The following is a 20,171-nucleotide window of genomic DNA, read 5'->3' as shown; positions in this document are numbered from 1 at the left end:
GGGGGTTATATGCAGGAGTGGACACAAGCCATGTGAGGGGTTATATACAGGAGAGGATACAAGCCATGCCAGGGGGTTATATACAGCTGAGGACACAAGACATGTGAGGGGGTTATACACAGGAGAGAACACAAGCCCTCTGGTAACACCCCCGGGAGATGACGACATATGAGGCTGCGGTCACACGTGGTGGTAAGGATGAGGTCCCACGTTGCATTTTGATTGCGTTTTAATTGCGTTTGCAACACATTACAACAGCTGAGGAGAGGTGATTTGCCTAATTACATTACAGTTAACATTTTCTTTGCAAAACGAAGAGTAAATGTAATGGTAATGCATGCATGTTTATACTGTGTTTTGTAAACGCAAATGTTAACAGTAATGTAATTAGGCAAACCACCAAAAATGTCTACATTTTCAAAAAACAGGTTACTGTGCCATATTTGAAACATTTAAAGCGTGTGAAATAATTCCAATTTACATGTTAAAATAAGGTCCATGAAAATAATCCTTCTTTGCACTGCCCTGGACCAGGTGCAGATTTGCGCCTAAAAAGTAAAAAAAGTGATGCATAAGTAAAAAATTGCACAGAACATCTGAAAAACAAAGATACATAAGGCACTACACAGGGTGCAGACCAAGGCGTACTTGAAAAATGTGTTACACTATGATCGTCACTTTTCACTTTTGATTGAGATCAAACTTGTGGACCAACCTCCTGAACCAATGTCTGTTCCTGGAGGACCTCCGCAAATACGCTGCACCTGTGCATGCAGGAAGAAACTGGAAGCTGAAACTGACTACAAGGAGTCGCTGACTTAGGACACCCAACTTACAGATGACCCCTAGTTACAGTCGAACCTCTCTGCCCCCTGTGACCTCTGGTGAACTCTCTGGATGCTATTACTGTAATCCGAAGCTTTATTGATAATCCTTGTTCCCATGACAGCATAAAATTTTGAAAATCCAATTGTCACAGGGTCAATAATTTATTTTGTCCTGAGCCATAATACAAAATATGCCTGTTCTGACTTACATACAAATTCAACTTAAGAACAAACATGAAGAACCTATCTTGTATGTAACCTGGGGAAGTACCTGAATAGAGAAGTATACCGATATGTTTTTTTTTAATTAAAATCTCTGTTCCGGGTTCGAGGGGTAACGAATAAGTGGTACTGGATTACCCATTTAGTATGTTGTACTAACATTATTATTGAATGTATTTTTCATCTTTTTTGAAAACAGCCCCTCAAGTTCCTCCTTAGAAACCCTCTTAGAAACACCCTAAGAGGCTCTTGCCTGTTACTAGATCCATAAGCAATCTCCGCCAGGTCAGACCTCTATAGACCTGCTCCCACCTGGTGGAGATTTCAGCTATAATTTCTGCCCCGCTCCACTTTGGGTGTGACGGTCTGTCCTATCTATCCCCAGAATATGGCGCCATGTGCCATACATCGCCAGGGGTCAGCGGCTTCTCGGACGTGTGCCCGCCATGCTATGGTACGGCAGGCACACGTTTGTGTGAATATAGCCAAAGACATATTACAAAAAGAAGATTGCAAGTCACATATTAACCAAAAACAGTGTCACTCCTCATCTGCACACACTGGTCTCCATATTTATGCAAAGTTTATTAAAAGGTGATTCACATTACCTACAGGATTTTACATTTTGAGCTAATGACAGGTTCCCATTGGCTTTTCAATACTTTATCTTCTTTTATAATTAACATTCTTGGTTCCATACTTGGCAGAAAAGAGGATCGAGATATGGAGTATCTGGTATAATCCTGTGTCATCACAGCTTTAAGAGCTCTCCACACCCTCCTTCCTGCTCTCTCCTCCCACCTCTTTCAATTAGATGTGAGATGATCCGTGCTGTCAGAAAATCTCAGTTAGCTCACATCTGTGGAAGGGTAGTAGAAAGGTGGAAGAGGAGATAATGATGATGAAAAAGGGACTCAAACACCCCTGTGGCTCAACACAGTTTGCTGGCAGGGAGCCAGGTATACTTTTATATACTTTAAAATCTGAATGTAACAAAGAATTTTAAGTATGATTGGGAATTATTATTATAAAGCCCATGGGAAGCTGTTATAAGGGCATAAGGTTGTGAAATCCTATTTACCATATTTTTGGACTATAAGGTGCACAAAAAATCCTTTGATTTTCTCAGAAATCAAAGGTGCGTCTTATAGTCCAGTGCGCCTTATATATGAATCATACTTACAGACAACAGCTGCCTTGAACTTTGCACAGGTCTGCCACCTGCTGGTCATTCATCCTTATAATCAGGTGCGCCTTATAATCCAGTGCGCCTTATATACGAACCTAGACTTTATTGATGGTGCGGCTTATAATCTGGTGTGCATTATAGCCCGAAAAATACGGTATATATTTTGAATTTGTATTTCGCTACATACATAATGTAGTTTGTAACTTTTGGTAACAAAGAACAAGAAACCATAAGTAATGTCATATGTAGAGATGAGCGAGCACTAAAATGCTCGGGTGCTCGTTATTCGAGACGAACTTTTCCAGATGCTCGAGTGCTCGTCTCGAATAACGAGCCCCATTGAAGTCAATGGGAGACCCGAGCATTTTTCAAAGGGACCATGGCTCAGGAATAAAATGTGTTATTTAATTGAAAAAGAATGTCTTCTGATAAGTGATCAGATGTATGCAAACATCTGCAATCTATTCTTCACTGTTCCGTGCGTATATTATCTCCCGACAAGTTAACAGATGTGAAGAACAGTGAAGAATAGAATAAAAACAGTGAACACAGGATGATTTAAGTGAAAAACGCAGTGAAAAACACAGTGAAGAATAGATTACAGATGTTCGGCACATCTGCTTACTTGTCGGGGTGATACGCTGTCCCGGGATCCGCTCCTCTTCTTCCACTGAAGTCTCCCCGTGCTGCCCGATGTCTGTCTCCCCCGTGCTGCCCGATGTCTGTCTCCCCCGTGCTGCCCGATGTCTGTCTCCCCCGTGCTGCCCGATGTCTGTCTCCCCCGTGCTGCCCGATGTCTGTCTCCCCCGTGCTGCCCAATGTCTGTCTCCCCCGTGCTGCCCGATGTCTGTCTCCCCCGTGCTGCCCGATGTCTGTCTCCCCCGTGCTGCCCGATGTCTGTCTCCCCCGTGCTGCCCGATGTCTGTCTCCCCCGTGCTGCCCGATGTCTGTCTCCCCCGTGCTGCCCGATGTCTCCCTGCTGCTTGATGTCTCCCCGCTGCCCGATGTCTCCCTGCTGCCTGATGTCTCCCTGCTGCTTGATGTCTCCCTGCTGCCGTTCTGCGCGTATCTTCCGACAAGTAAGCAGATGTGCCGAACATCTGTACTCTATTCTTCACTGTGTTCTTCACTTCCTGTGTTCACTGTTTTTATTCTATTCTTCATTGTTCTTCACTGTGTTTTTTTTAATTAAATGCTCGATCTCGAGCAGGGGAAATACTCGTCCGAGCAACGAGCCGTTTCGAGTACCTTAATACTCGATCGAGCATCAAGCTCGGACGAGTATACTCGCTCATCTCTAGTCATATGGCAATGATGACACAGACACATGTAACACCTGCTTAGGTGATTATGTCTATAAACTTTATTGTGCTCTTTTTACATGGTCTTGTTTTACAAGCTTAGAAACATGAGATCCTATAAATATATCGCCATAGTAAGAGCTTTTGAATTGGTCAACAAATAAAACAGATGCAGGTATTGGAAGTCACAGTTTAGGTTAGGGGTAGAGTGGAGCGGACCAAACCTCAAACCTCTTTAGAAGTTTTGGTCCAGGTTCAGCTCACCTTTCCCCCTTCACTGCTAACGACTATGATTGGTGCAGTTATCTCTTTAAATGCCACTGTCAAAGTTGTTAACAGCATTTTAAATGCTGAGGCCGCATGCGCCAGCACTAGCAAGAGCGACAACCTTCATCCAAATGACGATGCACAGACTGCGGGTGAAATAGTACCGGCACGCTCCATCGATTTAAATGCAGATGTTGATTTTGCCAGCAGTTAACACTAGCCAAACCTGAATTTTAACGAATCTGTTCCGTTTACTAGTTAGGAGGATATATCACATCCTGTATGTCCCATAAGAAAACAGAAGATCTTGCTAGATAAACAATGGGGGAGATTTATGAAACCTTCGCACATTAGAACTTTCCAGAGCTGGGCTTGACATTCTTCTATTATAAGGGCAGAGCGGGAAATAATGGATAGTATAATAAAGGAGAGTATTATGGCTCCTTGGCAGTATATTTTAAGGGGGGGGGGGATAATGGCTACTGGACAATATATCATAAGGGGGTGGGGAATAACGGCTCCTAGACAGTATATTATAAGGGGGGAAGGAATAATGGTTCCTGGACAGTATATTATACGGGGTGGGGGGAATAATTGCTCCTGGACATTATATTATATTACGGGGGAGGGGGGAATAATGAGTCCTGGACAGTATATAATGGAGGTGGATAATGGCTTATGGACTATATATTATAAAGGGGGGTTATTACAAGTGGGGAATAATGGCTCCTGGACAATATATTAAAGGGAGGAATAATGACTACTCGACTGTATATTATAAGGACAGGGGGGAATAACGGCTCCTTGACAGTATATTATAAGGGGGGAAGGAATAATGGCTGCTGGACAGTATATTATAAGGGGGAGGGAATAATGGTTCCTGGGCAGTATATTATACGGGGTGGGAGGAAATAATGGCCCTTGGCCAGAAACTTATTAGGGGTGGGGGGAATAGTTGCTCCTGAACATTATATTATATTACGGGGGAGGGGGGAATAATTGCTCCTGGACATTATATTATACGGGGTAGGGGGGAATAATGACTCCTGGACAGTATATAATGGGGGTAGATAATGGCTTATGGACTATATATTATAAAGGGGAGTTATTATAAGGGGGGAATAATGGCTCCTGGATAATATATTAAATGGGGGAATAATGACTACTCGACTGTATATTTTAAGGACAGGGGGGAATAATGGCTCCCGGAAAATGTTCACTTACTCAGCTCCTACTGCCTCTTGGTTGTCTGACAGTAGAAGTCTGTGGACACATGAAGTGTGCACTTCAGGGAATTTTGTGATGTAGACATTGTACTTTTTAATTGTGTCGCCCTAAGATGCACAACAAAAGGATGGTGAACTCTGTGGGACCTTAGCAGGGAAGCGACACATTCATGATTTCTGGTGCACAATCTTAGGAATCACCTAGAAAAGGAACTAATTAGTATCACAGAGGGCAAGGACAAGATGTCCGGAGCTCAGGGCTGCTAATTTTGCACGCCCTCTCCCCCTCCCTCTACCATGCAGAGAATATGTAAGAGGGTGGTGACATCACATTAATTCAGGCCTCTCGTGTGACGTCACCCCCATCTCCCAGCATGGGAGAAGGAGGTGCATGCATAATTAGCAGCCCAGGGTTCCGGACATCTTGCCTCCGTGCACGTGCTGCTAATCCCAGCATGGCAAGCTTAGCAAAGACAAGCGCTGGGATCAAGATGAAGAGGAGTGCAGGTGAGTATCCTTAGGTGTATTTTTGTTTTTTTAAGTATTTGATGGTTTTAAAATGTATGTACAACACAGTCTACTGAAAATACTTTTAGAAAGACTTTGTAAATCTGCTCCAAAGTCTTACAGACAACCAGAATTGTACCAAATTCCAGGCTTCTCTGCAGTCACTTTCACCTTGGACCTTGTAAAGTAGATGGCGGCTGATGACTGGTTCAGGCAGCAGAATTTTTATTTATTAAATTATTTATTAAACAATTTTATATTGTTCCCTTATAAAGAATGGCTGTACCATTATACAAGCTCTTTACCTCTTGTGTCAACCCCTTCATCCTCATAGACTGTAAGCTCATGCGTCACCTCCTCATCCTCATAGACTGTAAGCTCTTGTGTCATCCCCTCATCCTCATAGTCTGTAAGCTCTTGTGTCACCCCCTCATCCTCATAGACTGTTAGTTCTTGTGTAACCCCACATCCTCATAGACAGTAAGCTCTTGTGTCACCCCCTCATCCTCATAGACTGTAAGCTATTGTGTCACCCCTTCATCCTCATAGACTGTAAGCTCATGCGTCACCTCCTCATCCTCATAGACTGTAAGCTCATGCGTCACCTCCTCATCCTCATAGACTGTAAGCTCTTGTGTCATCCCCTCATCCTCATAGTCTGTAAGATCTTGTGTCACCCCTTCATCCTCATAGACTGTAAGCTCTTGTGTCAACCCCTCATGCTCATAGACTGTAAGCTCTTGGTCACCCCCTCATCCTCATAGACCAGTGGTGGTGAACCTATGGCACGGGTGCCAGAGGCGGCACTCAGACCCCTTTTTGTGGGCACCCGGGCCATTGCCCCAGGACACCAGACAAGACTCGAAGAATCTTCCTGCAGTTCCCAGCAACATAAAAGATGCTGATTTCAGTCATTTATGATACCTACTTCACTACTTAGAACTGTAGGAAGAGGGGGATTGAGTAAACAGGGCTGAATTATCTTTGGAGGACCTCCTGCTGGCCCCATGATTCTCTGTGTACAGAGGGACACTGGAAAGAAGCTAAAATGATTCAAATTTTCCATCTTGTCCTCAGGAGGCCAATATGATTGAAAGTGTTTGAAGAAGAGGGAGCAATAATAAGTTAATGCTTTAATTTTTTGTTGGCACCTCGCGATAAATAAGGGTTGCAGTTTGGGCACTCGGCCACCAAAAGGTTCGCCATCACTGTCATAGACTGTAAGCTCTTGTGTCACCTCCTCATCCTCATAGACTGTAAGCTCTTCTGTCACCCCCTCATCCTCGTAGACTGTAAGCTCTTGTGTCACCCCCTCATCCTCGTAGACGGTAAGCTCTTGTGTCACCTCCTCATCCTCATAGACTGTAAGCTCTTGTGTCACCCCCTCATCCTCATAGACTGTAAGCTCTTGTGTCACCTCCTCATCCTCATAGACTGTAAGCTCTTGTGTCACCTCCTCATCCTCATAGACTGTAAGCTCTTGTGTCACCCCCTCATCCTCATAGTCTGTAAGCTCTTGTGTCACCCTCTCATCCTCATAGACTGTAAGCTCTTGTGTCACCCCTCATCCTCATAGACTGTAAGCTCTTGTGTCACCCCCTCATCCTCATAGACTGTAAGCTCTTGTGAGCAGGGCCCTCACTCCTATTGTTCCATATGACTGTTTGTTCTCTGTAATGTAATATTATAGTTGTAGATGTCCCCTATGATTTGTAAAGCACTGCGGAATTTGATGGCGCTATATAAATAAAGATTATTATTATTATTATTATTATTATTACAAACAAAGGTAAAAACGATCCTAAAGCCAATTGTTACAACTCAACCACTTTTCTGGCTCCTTATGTAGGTAATAAAAGGAATCAATCCGTTTAAGTATCTGGCCTTCAAGCAAGTCACAGGTCATATGTTCCTATAAATCCAGTCCTCATAAAACATGACGGCCCTCCACTACAGGTGCAGGGTCCTAACCCCAATTGATGGCTCTTTTCTAAAAACACAACTTAAGTTAATAGCTCCTTAGCAAGTGCCCATTTTATTTTTTATTCCTGAGGTTAGAGATTTCTTAATTTAAACCATTAAGTCATTTCATCTGAGAGTTTAAAATGTGTTAATAATGAATAGTTAAAGTGTGCAAATCATATTTCTCCCTGGGAAAGACCAACATAAATCTGTTCTCACCTCTAAGCACACAGATGTTTACTAAGCCCACAATGCATTAATGCAACTTAACAGTTCACTTACTAAACATCTTCAGAAGGGGTGAAAATAAAAAAACTCCACATTGTATCAATCTGAACCGTGAAGTTAAGTTTTGTTAGTAACTTAATTTTTGTTACATTTTACTTCCAAACTCTTAAGGGAAATCTACCATCACAATCAAGCATGATAAACCAGAGATTCATAGATCCAGGCACCGTGATTGTGTTAATCGTCTTATACTTTTTTATCCATGGCCTCCTTCCTTCCATAATCAACGTTTAGGTAGCATTTGCAGAACTTATACCTACGAAGGTTTTTACTTCTACCCAGAGCAACTGACATCAATTGCGAACGCTCACCGCAGCCTAATACAGGCAACACCCCCATGGTGTACTGGGTGCACGGTGTCAACACAACATTATTCTTGAGCATAATGTAGAATAAAGAAACATAGGACCAGCACTACTATTGTTGAGCTTAACAACAATAGGTCATGGCAGTGATCTAAAAGCCCCACTGGACCATATATAAGGTCCAAGGTAACTATTCCAGCCCCGGCCAAAAAGATTAGAAAATGACTAGTGATCTCAGACAACCCCTGGAAGACAAGATTCTTAAATATACTCAGGATAACAAAATAACACATTCTTAAATTCACTGTTATAATCAAAAATACAGCATTTCACAGATATAAGTCCAACCTGTCTCTATCAGTCCTGATGTATACAAGGGTCGGGCAGGACAGATTGTTCTGCTGTCTGACACTGCAGTGAGCTCCTCTCTGCCTCCTCCCTTGCATCAAAAGATGAGCTCACACACAAAGAGAATTCCTGCTGGAAAACTGCAGCGAGGATAGTAAATGTACAAGCTACAGGGTGATAAGGTCTTTATCCAGGGGAGGGAAGCACAGCTGAGCTGTTATTGCTGAGACAACAGAACTGAAAATGTCATTGTGTGTTATATGCATCTCATCATCTTTCTCATCTATCTCAATATATGTCAGATACCAGTAATTTATTTATTTATAAGCTGAATGATAGTGTATATGAACCTTGTACCCTGATAATCTAATCACATTGTCAGCACACAGAATTTCATAGCACAGAGGAATCATGAAGTGTCTGGTTAGAGAGTCCCTGCCAACACTTTAGAATCTTACACTGACCATCACGGAGTTATTGAAGCTAAAACAGCAATAAAACTGAGTAAAATTGTAAAATAAGTGGTTAAAAATTATCTTTATTGTGTAAAGATCCTTAGGGGATTGAAATTTGAGAATTTTCTTTTGTTGGCAGAGTTACCAAAATACCTAAGTATCTGATGCTAAGTGGTAAATTGGGTGTGGTTTAGAGATGAGCGAGTATACTCGTCCGAGCTTGATGCTCATTCGAGTATTAAGGTACTCGAAACGGCTCGTTGCTCGGACGAGTATTTCCCCTGCTCGAGATCGAGCATTTAATTAAACAAACACAGTGAAGAACAATGAAGAATAGAATAAAAACAGTGAACACAGGATCATTTAAGTGAAAAAGACAGTGAAGAACACAGTGAAGAATAGATTACAGATGTTCGGCACATCTGCTTACTTGTCGGAAGATACACGCGGAACGGCAGCAGGGAGACATCGCGCACCAGGGAGACATCGGGCGCAGCAGGGAGACATCGAGCGCAGCAGAGACGCATCGGGCGCAGCAGAGACACATCGGGCGCAGCAGAGACACATCAGGCGCAGCAGAGACACATCGGGCGCAGCAGGGAGACATCGGGCGCAGCAGGAAGACATCGCGCGCAGCAGGGAGACATCGCGCGCAGCAGGGAGACATCGCGCGCAGCAGGAAGACATCGCGCGCAGCAGGGAGACATCGGGCAGCAGGGAGACATCGGGCAGCAGGGAGACATCGGGGAGACTTCAGTGGAAGAAGAGGAGCGGATCCCGGGACAGCGTATCTCCCGACAAGTAAGCAGATGTGCCGAACATCTGCAATCTATTCTTCACTGTGTTTTTCACTTAAATGATCCTATGTTCACTGTTTTTATTCTATTCTTCACTGTTCTTCACATCTGCTAACTTGTCGGGAGATAATAGACGCGCGGAGCAGTGAAGAATAGATTGCAGATGTTTGCATACATCTGCTAACTTATCAGAAGACATTCTTTTTCAATTAAATAACACATTTTATTCCCGAACCATGGTCCCTTTGAAAAATGCTCGAGTCTCCCATTGACTTCAATGGGGCTCGTTATTCGAGACGAGCACTCGAGCATCTGGAAAAGTTTGTCTCGAATAACGAGCACCCGAGCATTTTAGTGCTCGCTCATCTCTAGTGTGGTTTAAGACTGTGTAGTCATATTTTGCTTCTTCTTTGTTTAGTTAACATTACACAAATATGCAAAATTTCTTAGAGCAACTTCTGTTGCACCTCCTGTTTGCAAGGTCACACCTGTTTTGGTATAGAAATTGTAGTGTGGCTACAAAACAACTACACCCTTGATGATTATGGGAAACATTATTTGTGTATTTTCATGGAATCCCATAGTGGAGCCTCCATGGTTATAAGTCTTCACGTGCCTACAAGGCTGCCTTATTGGCAAAGTCTATGTAAGGAAAACTCTTACTTCCTGACTCTAGTCAAAGCCTCTGATTCAGCCTAACCAGTTCCCTACACTGTACTGAAGAGATGCAACCAGGTCGAAACAGTGCTGTCTACAGTTGGGAGTCTGTTCCTTCTGGAATACATATACTGGTTTGGTGTTAATCCTGCATCATGTCATAAGGCCTTTTGTAAGTCATGCTTGATGTCAAGGGAGCTGCCTTACAAGGTAGCTAAAAGAGGCGTGGTTTTCCTTATTCCATCCTGGAAAACTTATTTGCAAACTTTCCCAGATGTTTGTGCAAAACAGGTTGATGGATCTAACCAAATGCATTGTTTAATTGCAGTCGGTATATGGTACATCCATGCTAAAATGCATTTTTTGTTATTTTGTGACTTGTGTTATGTTTTTGTAAGTCATATCAGTTGTTTGATATCTTTTTTATACTTCAATAGACATATATATGGAATATATGGAGAGACGTCAGGTATCCTATTGATATCCTATAACAATGTTTTTGCTGAATTGTAAGCAATATGTGTGAATGACAGAATCTCCTTAACAAGGTCAGAATTTGTGGATCTAAGGCCCCTTTCACACTTGTGATTTTCATGCGCGTTTTCTGCGTGTGCTTTTGACGCACAGAACTTGCATTGCACTCTGACCCATTGTACTCAATGGGCTTTTTCAGACTTGCATTTTTTTCACACACACAGGTTTTTTTTAACGCGTGTTTAAATCTCAGCATGCTCTACTTTTGCAAGTCACGCGCATGAAAAACGCACCATACAAGTCTATGGAGATGCATCAAAAACGCATTGCACTCCGTTTTTCACGCATCAATTGCCATAGAAAAGATAGAGCTCAGTCCTGAGTCCATTTCACGCGCATTTTCTGTGTGTGAAAAACGCATTGAAATTGCATCAAAAACGCGCGTGAAAAACTGAGACACTGAACAAACTCTGACTGAAAACTGATTGCACTCTGATGCAAAATGTGCGTTTTTCACTGACCAAACCCTGATCGCACCCTGATCAAACTCTGACGTGATCTGCAACGCAAGGGTGGAAGGGGCCTAAAGTTTGTAGCATTGTTTTCACTGTTGATAAGGGAAACTTAGAGAAACCTCTATTCCTTAAAGAGACACTGTGCTCAGCTAAAATTAACAGCACCTTCAGGTAGGGTGTAGAATATCCTTTCTAGCTTTTTTTGTCTTTTACCTACAAAATAAAAAGTGCCTCTAAAGTAATATGCAAATGAGCTGAAAAGAGTCACTTAAGTGACATAAGTCACTTTAGGAGGATGGAGATTGAGCGTCATATCAGATGCCCATATCTTGGGCGTTATAACAGCTAGTTCCATATCTCATGTTCCAAATCACGCAGGATGTGGTTTTGTAAACTACATAACTAGCGATGAACTAGTTAAAGGAGATTTACCATCAAAATCAAGCATGATAAAGTGGGACACTCACTCATAGATACAGATGGCATGGCTGTGGTAATCTTTATATATTTGTTATCTATGTCTTTATCCCTTCTAAAATCAGCGCACGCCAGCGACCGGCACGCCTGATACGGCCGGGTCAGCAGGAGGATATGGCCACTGCCATTCTACTCCATGGTCCTCCCCTATACCTAGGGGCAGTGCTTCTAAGCCACAGGCATTGCAAACCTCTGCTTTTTTGTTTTTCTGCTCTCCCTGAACCCCAAAGGAAGTGGGGGGAAACGCTTTGGATGGGATCCAATATGCTCCTGTGCCCTATGGACATCTAGGGACAGTATAGCCACTAGGGCAAGTGTGAGACCATCCTTGTTAGGGCGGGAGCACTTATATCAGGCAACAGGTGTAGCTATACTACGGATGTTGTAGGCATTGGGGCAACAGTTTCCCAGGCTATCGTATCGCAGCAACTGAACTAAGACCAAGCGCACTGCAGGATTTGATGAGATTGTTCCAATTTTCCTCTTTTATGTGCCGTGTTTATCAATATTAATGACTGTCTTTATTATATGAATGTTACACGTGCAAACTATCTGTATATCCATATACCCTTTATTGTCATACATTCACACTGTTTGCAAACACCCTTGTGCGTATTATATTATATTGACTAACACTAACTTTATGGCTGTACGGCGTCATTCAGTTACTATATAAATATGGATTTTAGGACTCTTTTTATACATGAATTATTAAAAGTTATGTTTTAATATAGCCACATTTGTTTGTTTATACCTTCTAAAATCAACTTTTAAAATCATGCTAATGTGCCCCTAGGTGCTGCAGCTTCACATGCTGCTTAACTGTCTCCCCCTCCTCCTCTGCTCTCTCTCAGCGATTCCGCCCTCCCTCTGCTTGCTGCAATCTCACATAGTGGGGGAGGGAGGCACTACTGCCCAGTGTAACAGCCAGGGGGCTCTAGTAACGCCCAAGAGCCCTTCTAGCTCATTAGCATAATCTTAAATTTAATTGAAGGAGGCCATGAACAAAAAATATAAGACGAGAGCCTCGTAGCTGCGCACCGAAGATCTCAGGGTAGGAGGATCAAAAAGACTACTGGGGCGTGGAGTAGCCGCGACGTGTAGCCTCATGTCCCGCTACTCCCGTCCCACTAGCCACTTTACAAAATTTACATATTAGGGCAATAAAGATTTAAAAGAGATAGCGGAGACGTGAGGATAAGCTCTAAAAAGGGCTATCCTCATGTCCCATACATGCACCTACCACCCATTCTGCCTTTATAGGTAGATTCATGGTGGTAGGTTCCCTTTAAATGCATTTACATCCTTTATATGGTTTTATAATGAAGCTACTTAGGAAAGGAGGGGGGGTTATATATATATATATATATATATATATAGAGAGAGAGAGAGAGAGAGAGAGAGAGAGAGAGAAACGGAGAGTTTCTTGGCTGGAGATCTTCTCTTTATTATCTCTACAGGGCAGTATAAAACTTGAAAGTTGGTCCAGGTGGTCATGGGCCCCCTTAAAGAAATGGACCCTGGGTGGCTGCCCAAACACCTATTTTACAATCCACTACTATCACTCAGCACGTGTAACTTTAACAATATGGGAATAACTAACATCCAACAGCATCTGATCACATTTGACAATACATATACATCGCATACAGGAAGTAAATGTCCTAGCAGAGTTGTGATGAAGATAAGGTCCTAGTAGAGGTCATATAATTACCTAAACATAGTGGAAAAACAGCAGCAATCAGTATATACTGTTTAGAATATGTTGCAGGTGATGGTTGCACCTCTATCCACAAAATGTGAATAATTACTGGCACCCTGATATACACACTCAAGATAAAGAACAGACTATGGAAGATATAGCGACTGCACAGATAAATATAGACCCATGCAACCCTTGCCAAATCAATGCAGTATCAAGTTGAATTGCTTCCTTTTATATACCCATGGAAACAAAAAGAAAACTACAATCTGTTCTAGAAACATGTTTACTTACAGTTCGTTGTTGTGCAGTTCCTCTATTAATCATATTAGAAATGAAGGGATATATGCAACCTTGTGAGAAAGGGGGGCTCATTTACTAGGATTACACGGCTTGCACAGGTATTTACCAAGTGTCTGGGATTTTGGCGCATGTGATCCTTTTTTTTGGCGCAGCTGCGCTGTCTTTTATGTGACACAATTTAGGGGGCATGTCGTCAGTTGATCCAACTAATTCAGACTGAGTGCGGGATTTAAATATCAAATTGGGGCTCATTTACTAAGGGTCCGGGATGCGCATTTTCGTCGGGTTTCCTGAGTTGCGTCGCATTTAACAGGGGCTTTTGGCGCACATGATCGGATTTTGACGCATCGGCGTCGGCACAAATCGGGACACAAATCGAGGGGGGGGGCCATCAAACGATCCAACGGATTGGGACAACGCGCGGGATTTAACATCGGAAATTGTGTCACAAGGCATGCACTTACAAGCACAGTGAAGAAGAAGGTGAACTCCAGCAGACAACGGCGGGGAAGCGACGGATGCAGGAAATCAGGCGCAGGAGCTACGTGAATCGTGCTGGACTTCATCTTCGGCGGACCGTCCAGATCGGGGATAGCGACAGGATCGGGTAAGTAAATTTGACCCATTGTGTTGCAAGACATGCACTTACATGCACCACTAAAAAGATGGTGAACTCTGTCGGACCTGAGCGGGAAAGCGACACATGCAGGTTATCGGGCGCACCATCTTAGTGAATCGCAGCACAGTGCATTATCGTCAGACACTGCACTTTCTGTGAACTCCATTGGATGGGTAAGTAAATGTGCCCCATTGGGTATTGTAATATCCAGCTAATTTGTTACTATTTCTACAAGGGATAACACAGTATACTGCTAAAGTCTAAGAAAATTTGCAGATACAACCATTTATTAAAAAAAAGAAATGTCAGAAGAGCTGACAGATCCTCTATAATTATATTGATGCCACAATAAAAATCCTCCTTTCATTGTATTTAGCTCCATAAATAATTATCTTGCAGAACATTCTGCTTCTTCTTGAGTTCAGTGGTAATTTAACAATCTACTATCACCATAATCCTTTTATTAGTATATACACTATTCTTGTATTGCAGTACATAGCCTAATACATGATACAATGGGGGTCATTTACTAAGGGCCCGATTCGCGTTTTCCCAACGTGTTACCCGAATATTTCCGATTTGCGACGATTTTCCCTGAATTGCCCCGGGATTTTGGCGCACGCGATCGGATTGTGGCGCATCAGCGCTGGCATGCACATGACGGAAATCGGGGGGCGTGGCCGAACAAAAATCCGACGGATTCAGAAAAAACGCCGCATTTAAAACAAAAAATTTGTCGCGAAAATTACACTTACCTTCACTAGGTGAATTTCAGGGCATTCCAGCGCGCCTCCAGGGAACTTCAGCGCAGCAGCACCACCTGGTGGACGGCGGAGGAACTACCTTAGTGAATCCCGGCCGGACCCGAATCCACCGCAGAGAATGTGCCGCTGGATCGCGAACGGACCGGGTAAGTAACTCTGCCCCAATGTGGTTGGATGTAATGGCTGGTGAGCATTGCCTGTATAGGGCTGCACACATTACTATAGGGACCCACTAGAACAAGGTCACCAAGAAGTGGGCTGCTGACTTGTACAATTTGATTAAAATAAATACTAAGAAATTTGTGAAAAAAAGAATATTAATAAAATGTTAATCGGATAAGAGCTCAATATCAGATTATTGGGGTCCAACAACCAGCTCCACAGATCAGCTGCCAGTCTTTTGGTGGTTAAAGGAAATGTCAAGGATTAAAATGTTTTTATGTATGGCTCAGAGGGGTTTATAAAAAATATAGAACTTACGTGTTCCCGTTCAGCCTTGTCACAGCTGGCTCCTGTTTGTATACAGAGACTAGTGGTGATGTCACGTCCACAGTGCACAGACGGCAACAGAAGTAGTCACAGGCTGTAGATGGAGTGTCATCAGAGATGGGGGTGTCACCAAAGCCCATTCTTGCTGCAGCTTCACAGGCTGTTACACTGTGCAGGAGACCTTTCCCAAAAAATCAGCTTTTATATGTGGTGCATAGACACCAGAAATGCTCCAAAGGAGGAAATAAAGAAATAAAAAAAGAATAAATCACATACAGGATTGTCTGGTTTGGGTAATATGAGTAGAACTATGCACACCCAGCACACAATTTTGTGCAGTCAGCTACTCTATACAGCCAGATAACAAAAAAAATTCAGAAATGCAAGTGTCCGAATCTTGCACTTTCTTCGGGTTTCCTGATGATTTCCAATTTGCGCCGAATTGCCCCGGGATTTTGTTGCACGCGATCGGATTTTGGCGCATCACCGCCGGCTTTCACGTGACAGAAATCAGGGGGCTTGGCCGTCGGACAAACCGCAGAATAAAAAAAAAATTGTCTCAAGATCAAGCACTCACATGCACCGGGACAAACAAGGTGAACTCCGGCAGACCTCGGCGCAGCAGCGACACCTGCTGGATATCGGGTGCACGGACCTGGCAGACCCGAATCCTTGTCGGAGAACGCGCCGCTGGATCGCGACTGGACCGGGTAAGTAAATCTGCCCCATTAAGATGGGTTGCAAAACAAGCCAAAGTGGATTAATCATCAGTTCTGTAAAATCATGGACAAAGAACTCGGGCCTTATACAGAGTATAAACTGTACTGCCACCATCTTCATAAATCAGACGCCATTGTTTGCCTGTAGGAGCCCATGGACGGGGTGCAGATTTCTAAACGTTTTGTTGCAAAACAATCACAATTGGAAAGTTCAAATGCAATTTAGAGTAGACAGGATCTGATAACAGCCAGCAATATGTGGCCTCAGTACAGGTTTCTACTTCCCCCAATCCCTCTTGTGCAGCTTTCTAGTTCACCCTTCCACAACTAAGCCCTCCCTTATCCCACTACACACTTAACCCTTTTCTTCCCCACCCAATCTACAACATTGCAGTCCTATAAACTTATTGGTCCTTAAAGGGTGTTCCCATTTCACCAAATAAATGTTCTTTTTGAATAATGAAAAGTTCAAAACTTTTCCAATATATTTTCTGTATCAATTCCTCATGTTTTTCTAGATCTCTGCTATCCGTCCTGCTATAAAAAGCTTCATTGTTTATTTCCAGTGGAGAGAAACCTGACCATGGTCACACAGATGCACGGCTTGTTTTATCACACGGCTCTGATTAGTCTCTGTGATACTAACGAGCCATGCACCTGTGTGACCATGGTCAGATTTCTATCCATGGGAAATAACCAATGAAGTTTTCTGTAGAAGGACAGCAAGCAGAGATCTAGAAAACTGTTAGGAAATGAAACAGAAAGTCTACTGGAAAATTGTATAATTTTTCATCATACAAACAATAACATTAATTTGCCAAAATGTGACAACCCCTTTAACGCTTTACCCCTCTGGGTCCTGGACTGGAGCAGTAGACTTAGGCCAAAAACTGCAACTTTGTATAACTCTACAAATTGCCTTTTACAATTCAGTTACACCATCAGCATTGTTGTATGTATCTTGTGGCTGATGGCCAACACTCAATTACCCTGCAAAAGGGACAGTCCTTATTAGGATTCAAAATAGAAGAATTTTACAAATCTCATAAACTTTTATGGAACATTAATGTTGCAAAATCTATTATCTAATATATCATTTATAGAGAACTGAAGTATCTATCAATCTATTATTTAATTATCTAACTGTTACATTTATCTACCAATCAACTCAATCTAGCTCATGTCTAGTAAGCTATATGTATCTTACCGATATATACTGTATATATATATATATATAATTTTTTTTCATTACTATTTTTTGTTGTTGATGTATTAGCTTTTAGACAATGGAATATCGGAACTGTATATTTTATAATTGTAACCCCAGTCAAATAATTTTTTTGTTTCTATGAAAGTTGGATTTTAAAAATGTTTGATTGTCATAAAAATGAAGCTTAATTGCAGACACCTGTGATAACTGTTATAGATCTTTATTGTATCCTAAGGCTAAAGTAGAGTAAGTTACCAACATCCAGAGGTCCGTTTGTAACTATGGGTCATCTGTAAGTCAGGTGTCCTTAAGTAGGGGACCGCCTGTATTCATTTGATATTTTTGTGACCATTCTAAGTGAAGAGAAGGGCCTTGTAGACTGCAAAGTGAAAGCCACAAAAAATGCCCATTACCAAATGGCACAACCGTGTTGCAAATTTCACCACTTATGGAGTTGTCTTCCAGGTTTCCTGTATATTGCACAAAATATTACATAATGCAAGTCACCTTTGCCTTATAACAAGAGACCAGTACAACTTTGTAACTCAAGATCCCTGCCCATGTAGCAATTGGGCCCCATATGTATAGTGCTCCAGCTCATTGTATTAAATGTCCCTAATCAGTTAGCAGGCTCCCTACCCCTAGCAATAAAGTAACCCAGTTATGTAAGTATCTCCTCCCCTTGGCGGCTTGCTCCTACTTGTAAATTACCCACATCATATAACTGCCCTAATTATATAGACACAACTTGTATCATAATTAAAGCCCCCCCCCCCCACCATAAAAAATTGTCCTAGGCAAATTGCACATCTTCAGTATCCCATAACTGTAAAAACATTTGTCCTATCACTAGGCAGCATGTTATAGAGCAGAAGGAGCTAATCAGAATATATGCAGTGTCATATTTTCAAGCAGCATGTTATAGAGCAGGAGGTTGTACAGGTTATACAGGTTGTACATAGTGTCCTATCTCCAGGCAGCATGTTATAGAGCAGGAAGAGCTAAGTAGATTGTACATAGTGTCCTATCTACAGACAGCTTGTTATAGAGCAGGAGGAGCTGAGTAGATTGTATATAGTGCCCTTTCTGCAGGCAGCATGTTATAGAGCAGGATGAGCTGAGTAGATTGTATATTGTGTCCTTCCTGCAGGCAACATTTTATAGAGCATGAGATACTAATCAGGTTGTACATAGTGTCCTATCTGCAGGCAGCATGTTATAGAGCAGGAGGAGCTTATTATAGGAGAAGCTTGTTGAAATGAATCAGCAAGTCCACAGGGATGAATCCAACAAAACTTTTTCTTTATTTCTTCTTCATAAAACCAGTAACAGACAAATTGGCAACATCAGAGAGCAGTAGATCCACACATGTTACATGTTTCGAGTCGTTGCGATTCTTAATCATATGGTCTATGATTAAGAGTTGCAAGGACTCGAAACGCGTAACATGTGTGGATTTACTACTCTCTGATGTTGCCAATGAATGCACCCTCAGACTTAATGAAACGAAAGTAGTTGGCTCTCGCCATCCGTGTTGAAAGTCACCACATGTGTTCTCAGTTTTTTTCACAGACCATTCTCTTCAATGTGTAATTCCTTCTGTCACATGAGCCCGTCAAACCGTTCCACAAAATAAAAAGTTATTATTAATATATTATTAGATAAATTACTAATATTAGTGCACACTATGGGGCACATTAACTAAGGGCTTTGCGCCAGTTTTCTATCAGACTTTGCACATTCTTTCTAGTGTAAACTGCTTGCACTCCGCGCCACTATTGGGCATTCCGGTGCTCAGTCGGACCGTGCGCCAGATTTATCATGCAAAGTCTGTCACACTCCCTGGCAAACCAAGCATTGTACATAGGCAGAGCACTTTTAGTGCAGTTTCCCACATTCTTAGTAAATATGCCCCAATATATTTTTAAAAACATGGACGGAAAACAATGCCTGTGCATTGAGGCTGAGTATGTAAGAAGAATCCTCTGTATGAAATCATGGGCTCACCATGACACATTGGGAACGGTGTATCATGCTTTGTGTGGAATTTTTTTGGCACTCAAGGCATTAAAAACCTGCAATTCCTCGAACACTCACACTGAAAATGTGAGTTTTTGTTGCTTTTCCGTTCTTCATGATATCTTCTAAAAAGTAGGCGTGGCAGGGAACATGAAGGGCCAGGGCAGGGACACCTTTATCATCCAAATTTACTATAACCTGCTCAGGTTATAGCACAGAGCTGTAAATATGCGAGGTCAGACCTGGTGTACATTTCAATTCTAGTGGACTAATGCTGCGCTGGAATTACTAAGAGGTCGGAACCTCTTCCGGAGTTCCGAACACCGGGTACAGCAATGATTATAGGAAATCTACCATCAAAATCAAGTATGATAAACCAGGGACACTTACACATAAATTGTGGTAATGTTCTTATATTTGTTATCCATGGCCTCCTTCCTTCTACAATCAACTTTTAAAATGATGCTAAATTATGCTGGGGGTGTTACCAGAGCCCCTCTATCCTTCAGCTTCACAAGCTGTTACCCTG

Source organism: Engystomops pustulosus, chromosome 6 (assembly GCF_040894005.1).
Source record: "Engystomops pustulosus chromosome 6, aEngPut4.maternal, whole genome shotgun sequence".
Taxonomy (NCBI): domain Eukaryota; kingdom Metazoa; phylum Chordata; class Amphibia; order Anura; family Leptodactylidae; genus Engystomops; species Engystomops pustulosus.
The sequence above is the reverse complement of the archived record's forward strand: the minus strand, read 5'-3'. Positions refer to the sequence as shown.